This window comes from Tasmannia lanceolata, unplaced genomic scaffold (assembly GCF_043159265.1).
Source record: "Tasmannia lanceolata isolate RefF3 unplaced genomic scaffold, GAP_Taslan_0.1 ptg000008l, whole genome shotgun sequence".
In the NCBI taxonomy this organism is placed as follows: domain Eukaryota; kingdom Viridiplantae; phylum Streptophyta; class Magnoliopsida; order Canellales; family Winteraceae; genus Tasmannia; species Tasmannia lanceolata.
The window spans coordinates 5,506,012-5,512,456 of NW_027518685.1; the positions used below are offsets into that span (position 1 = coordinate 5,506,012).

Sequence of the window (6,445 nt, forward strand, 5' to 3'; positions counted from 1 at the left end):
ATCCTAGCATTCCTCCGCCCTTAATTTCAACCTTGTCCTCAAGGTTGATATCCTCATCATCATCGTCTGAATAGCTAGCTAGCTCGGAATAGCTAGCTGTGCCCCAAAAATCATTTCCTTAGGTATAACCTAACCCTCCTATCTATAGAGGGTTAAGATCAACCCTCTAATATTCAGTCCCTGAAATAGTTGAATTTTTACTAATTTACTAAAGCAAATTAGTAATTAACTATGGTGCGGGCCATACTGTACTTTTTAATAAAGTGGGGAGTGCGATCATCAAAATACGGTAGTGGAGATATCATTTTGCCGTATTAAACTTGAATTTTTGGAGTCCCGTATTCTTGCCGCATCATGTTTTAGCTAACTATGGTCGTGACATGACAAGTTTCAGGAGGTGAATTTATCCTACAATTGGGGTGAATTTATCACCGCCCATACGTTCTTGATCTAACATACATGCTTCCATCTAAAATTTGCTTTTTAGTAGCGAGAGATTGCTAGGGAGGATGGGAAGTGGCTAAAATCAGGGAAAACCTAAGATAATATTTTGATGAGAATTTATATGCCGAGTGCGTGGACACGCTTGTGTTAGAGGTACCGCCCTTGATATTTGATCCAACAATAATAAGCTATTGTTGGATCAAATATCAAGGGTGCGCTTGGATTGCTAGAGTCAAGAATCGGAATCGCCATCTATTCTACTCTTATTCCAATTCTCCTGTTAATGGAAGGGAAATTCCAAATCCAGTGTGTTGGCAAGCACTGGAATTCATTAATAGAATCGGTTGTGATTCTATCCGCTTGATTTTTAGATATTATTGCAATGGTATGCTGCTAATGCTGCTAAACAGGCATTTCATCGTTGCCACCATTGCCAAACGGGCATTTCATCAAACATACATCTCATCTCTTATTAATCACCTCCATGTTGTTGGACTTTTATATAGAGTAGCAACTTGGGTCACGTAAAACCCGACCCGCATCGACCCTACCCGATAATAACCCCAGTCAGGTTTAGAAATCAAGTCGGGTTTAGAAATCATGTGTCTTGGGTTGGGTAGGGTTTTAGGTTGAAAAACCCGACTCGATCTTGGATCGGGTAGGGTTTAAAGAATAAAAAACCCAAAACCCGACCTGACTCTTACGGGTGTACCATGACTGTCTTAAATATATATCACTTGAATAACATGATGATAGTTTTCTAATATATTGGTATAATTGTTTCCATTGGGCTAATCATGTTTGTGATTTGAAAAAAATAGTTTCTTTCTTAAATTTATATACACTTGATGACATAAATCTAGGGATTTGGCGTGAAAATTTGTCGTTTTCTACAATCTTTGAAATTAGTAATTATCCTATGCTAAATAATAAAAATCTAACCCGACCCGAACCAACCCGAGACACTATAGTTCTCCAAAATACATAGTACGTTGCGGCCCGCATCATGTATTTTGGTTTTGGCAAGTGGGCACTGTTTTATTTCGTCCAAAAGGCAATGCCATTGAAGAGCAAACAGATGAATATATGGAAAAAGGACTTTTTATTTTAGTTTTGCTTAAGATTCTAGAAAATAATTTATGACTTGGAAGATCACATCCATGTTCAATTATATATTGAAAAACAAAGAAAGATAAAGGAAAGGGAATGAGGATATGTCAATCTAAATTATATTACTAAACAAAAAGGAGATTTTCAGCATACTTAAAGTTCTAAAGAAAACCCATATATGATGAGTTTCCCCTCAACCCATGTATCAAACCCTAAGAACCATAATCAAAACTGCACCATAAAAAAATGAACATATTTAAACTTCAAAATAAAACTCATTTTTCATGATTTTTCCATCAACACATGTAGCAAATGCTAGAAACCGCATTAAAAAATTGTGACAAAATCAATAGAGAAAAAACTGAACACCATTTACAATCTAGGTTGATGAGCACATTGTAGTTTTCTTGGCCAAATGGAAACTTTTATAGAAATGATCTTAGGCTATCAATTTGGGTCAAAAAGTCAAAATAAGTGATACATTTTTATGTATTTTGTATGAGTACTCTACATTAGACAGACATTTAGGTATAAAATTATGTATTTTTTGTACATTCTAAAAAAAACATGTATTTTTGGTATGAATAACTTACGTTGTAGACAAATTTACATCTATAAAGTATTTAATACCACTATACAAAGCATAAAGGCACATAGGGACCATGCATGTGAAATCATGCCCGCTGATCGTGTAGATCATCATCAGGGGACCAACTTAGTCTTGGACCCATTCTGCAGTTGTATCTCATCTGTTTTCTTTTCATCAAAGTTTCTATCGTCTATAAAAGTGAGTTTAGATGGATTACCGAGTACCATGCTCATCCTTCTGGAGGGGTTGGAAATCATTTTTCACATTTTGGGGGCATAACTTATGGTAGTTCAGACGTAATATTGGCTACTCTATATCTACTTTCCATACAATATTTATCCATTGAACAATTCTTAATATGGTAGATATATCTGGGGATTCAAAATAGCAAACATATTTGTAGTAGAATTGGATTTTCTGTAAGAGGGAGGTTTCCCCACTGACTCGGGAGATGTGTGACAATACTATGAACACGAGGCTTGTATAATGCCTATCACAGCTCCATATCACTAGAGCAGACATAACTTGGGTATATACGGAAAATGCAAAGCAATGCCTTCATGTACTTGACGTGATCATTTTCTATGAAACTCAAATCCTAATGAGTAAGAACTTCAAGTTACAACATCTATATACTCAAATTAAGCATAGTCAGGAAATGACAAGAAATCCATAGTTTGCTATTTATTTATTTTTTATTTTTTATTTTCAGTGGTGGTAACTCAAAATCAAAGAACAGTAAAATATAGTCTCTTATTTTTGCCCCAGCCAATGTTTGAAAAATTCGTCATTCATTACTTTGACCCACGAGGAAGACGGGAGCGCCTGCCATTCCAGGGATGCACCATCGAAGTAGAGGCTCCACTCGTGATTTGGGAAGGATCTGGCTGCTACCTTCGAGAAGGCTATCATCCCATTTCCGAGGGGGTGATCTCAAACAATGGGAAATTGGTAATGAAAAGTGATGTCAAAAGAAGGATCGTTTTCTTATACTTTGGACTTTGGAGAAAGTGGAATGTACAAGGAAGAAAACCAAACTACCTTGGCTGAGTCTGTCTCATGTGAGCTTTTATGGGTACACATTATTGGATAGTCCCATGCTCATTCACTATAGTTACCACAGTATCATTCATTGCCTCAAGTTCATTCCTAAAGTATAAAAGATTAAATAACGCCATCTCCAACAACTTAAGCTTTTGAAGTAATTGGTTGTTTCACATGGTATCCAAGCAATTGCCTGGGTTCAAAACTCGTTGATGTTAAAAATCCACTCGTAATGGCCAACCCAAAATGAGGGGCCACATGTGCCACGTGTGGGCCAACCCTAAAAGGAGGGAGCACACGTGAGGGTGAGTTTTAAAGTATAAAAGATTAAATAACGCCATCCCCGACCGTTTAAGCTTTTGGAGTAATTGGTTGTTTCACATTCTTCCATAGAAGGGCAAAATATGCTGAAGGCGATCCAGCTTTATCGGCAGATGAACAAAATCAAATACTCAGCAAATACAAGAATGCTAAAATAGTTTCTCAGGCTATAGGGATATAATTTAGCTCTAAGTTGGTCCCTTGGGGAAGTAAGATATAATCTCAGTAGCCAGAGATGGAGTTTTCAATAGTAACGGAAAAAAATTTTACTAATCAAAAATCATATGTGACATTTTAGTGTTAATGATGACATGTACTGAGCCCAAGTGTTATCTAAGTCATTTTTGAGTTACGAGGAAGGTTTAAAATCAATATCATTGGATACAAGTTACATGTACAAGAAGGACGCAACACATGGCTTTTTGGTATTGCCTTCCTAAAAATATATATATCGGATATGGTAGCTTTTACATTCATGGTTATGAGGGCTCAAAGGCATAATGTAAAATATTGATTAAGTTTACAAAAACCCTTGATCATTATAACATCTATGAGAAAGAAATAGAGAGTTTTATTTACCTCTGCTCGAATTTGATTTAAGGCACCCCGTTGGTATGGACGAGCAGGTAACCCCGTGATTCTGCAGATGCTGAAAAAAGTCAAAAAACAAAAGGCAAAATGTTAACACAGGTAAGTTCACAACATGGAACTGCAAGTATGTGTAATAATAAGAAACCCAGATTGTTTACCTGAGTAGGAGTTGATAGGATCCAGACAGGGCACAGAATTGTGGGGATTTCCACAGCTACTCAAATTCCAATCTCCCATTTGCACCATTTAACTGTCTATTCTAGAGAAGTGAAAAATCATGGAAGATGAATGACTACCTCTCATCGACAGAGATACTTAAAACCCATAATTCCATGACACACTTTAATGGTGAACTTAACAACCCCAATGAAGCCTCATGTAATAAATTTGAAAAATAGGAAAAAATGTATGGGAACATGTTCACATACTCCAGAGATCTTGAAAACTATCGTAATTAGGGGCAAATGAAAGGGATACAAATGGAATTTTTATGAAAGGGAGATACTAGGGACATCTCGATTTTAAAATCCCTACTAAGGTCTCATGAATCTGATCTGAAATTCAAAGCCCCCAATTTTCATTTCACTCAAAATCACATAATTCAATAGTCCAAAACATATTTTGGGAAAGTTGAGCATTTAGTTTACTGTGTACAATCAATTTTGCACTCAAATGGACTCTACATCCCAGCAACATGTGTATTTATGTTGGATGTAGAATCGATTTGAGTCCGAAATTCAGTTCTACAATTGTGAAGCAAACACTCAAATTTGCCAAGAATTGGTTTTGGATACAAAATTGATTCTCGGAATCCAAAGCAAAGAGAACATTACAGAATTGAGTTGTGATCCTAGGAATGCTAATGCTTTGTTCGTATGAGATTGTGACAAACAATTGTGAGTCCCAAACCAATTATGGGACTCAAATTTAAATGTAAGTAGCATCAGAGCCGGGGTGTGGTAACCCCGGTTTAGCCTCCGAGGATGGAAATATCCCTCGGAAGATCTTGGTGACCCCGGAATGCCTCCGAGATGGAAAATCCCTCGGGGAAGATCTCGGTGACCCCGGTATGCCTCCGAGATGGAAAAATCCCTCGGGGGAGATCTTTTAGTTCCCACGTTGCACCGGCATGGATGGGCGAGATTGTCCTGTTGCTTCCAAGTGGAGGGGGAGATTGTTGGGGGTTCAACGTGAAAGCAAAGATCCCACATCAGATAAACAATAGATATTGATGGATTTGATAAGGACTTGGGCACCCTCCCCGTAAGAGCTAGCTTTTAAGGGTGAGTTCTACCCGGGTCCCAATACTTTTGAGTCCAATAATAGGTTTTGGGCTCACAATTGGCTGTCACAATTGCCCTAAAATGGTTGAATTGTCAGTATGCAGTGTATTGATGGGTTTCAGATGGAGATCAATGAATACTCAACTACTCAACTCAGCTCAACTAAGCCTTTGTCCCAAACTAGTTGAGGTCGGCTAATGAATCCTTTAGAAAATTTTCATGAGAAGATGAGGATCATTGAATCATTAGGAAAAATCAGTGGAAAACTTGAGCATTTAGGCCCTGTTTGTTTCAGATTGTGACAACCGATGGTGAAGGCCCAAACCAATTATTGGCCCAAAATAATTGATAGAACACAGCATTTAGTTTGCTGTGTATTATTGATAGCACACAACATTTAGTTTGCTGTGTATTATCAATTTGAGACTCAAATTGATTCTACATCCCAACAATATGTGTAATTATGCTGGGATGTAGAATCGATTTGAGTCCGAAATTCGATTCTACAACTGCGAAGGAAACACTAAAATTTGCCAAAAATTGGTTTTGGATACAAAATCTATTCTCATAATCCAAAGCAAACAGTTTCAGATGGAGATCATTGAATCAGTGAGAAAAATCACAGAATCCAATGATCAGAAGTGTTACTCATCCCCTTTTCTTCCCTGTATAGAAACCTAGGTAAGGGAAAAGTAAGGAAATCATAATCATATCAGTTTCCTCATAATCATACCATTTTCTTCATAATTATGGAAAGAGTTATGTAGGGAAAAAAGGGGAAAACAGGAGATTCATACCTGCTTTGTTCTTAAAACTTCAGGTAGTAATGAAAAGACTAAAGAGGGTTGCATGGAATGAGAGAAAAAGGTAGCAGATAGATGGGCAATGGTGCGGATCAAGAACGTGGAACAAAACTTAGCTCCATAATGCCTTGGAGGAACTGATATGACCGAGTAAAATACTTCCACTTGTGCAATTCACTCGTGACCAAGAAAGGCTACTGATATTGGCATACCATGTTTTCATAATTGCAATAACTCAACCTGTTCTTTGCTTTTTAATC

The 6,445-nt window shown here is 37.3% G+C and overlaps 1 long non-coding RNA gene across 3 annotated transcripts; it reads right to left on the reverse strand.

Annotated features, from left to right (window-relative positions):
- Positions 1-3,857: 3,857 nt before the first annotated feature.
- On the reverse strand, positions 3,858-6,445 carry LOC143884078 (uncharacterized). Of its 3 annotated transcripts, XR_013252725.1 has the most exons (4): positions 6,180-6,445; positions 5,536-5,586; positions 4,258-4,358; positions 3,858-4,157 (listed from the first exon to the last, which is right to left on the reverse strand). It is a non-coding gene; the product is annotated as an uncharacterized LOC143884078 (long non-coding RNA). The 3 variants fall into 3 exon arrangements; XR_013252726.1 differs by lacking the exon at positions 5,536-5,586 and having other exon boundaries at positions 4,258-4,353; XR_013252724.1 differs by lacking the exon at positions 5,536-5,586.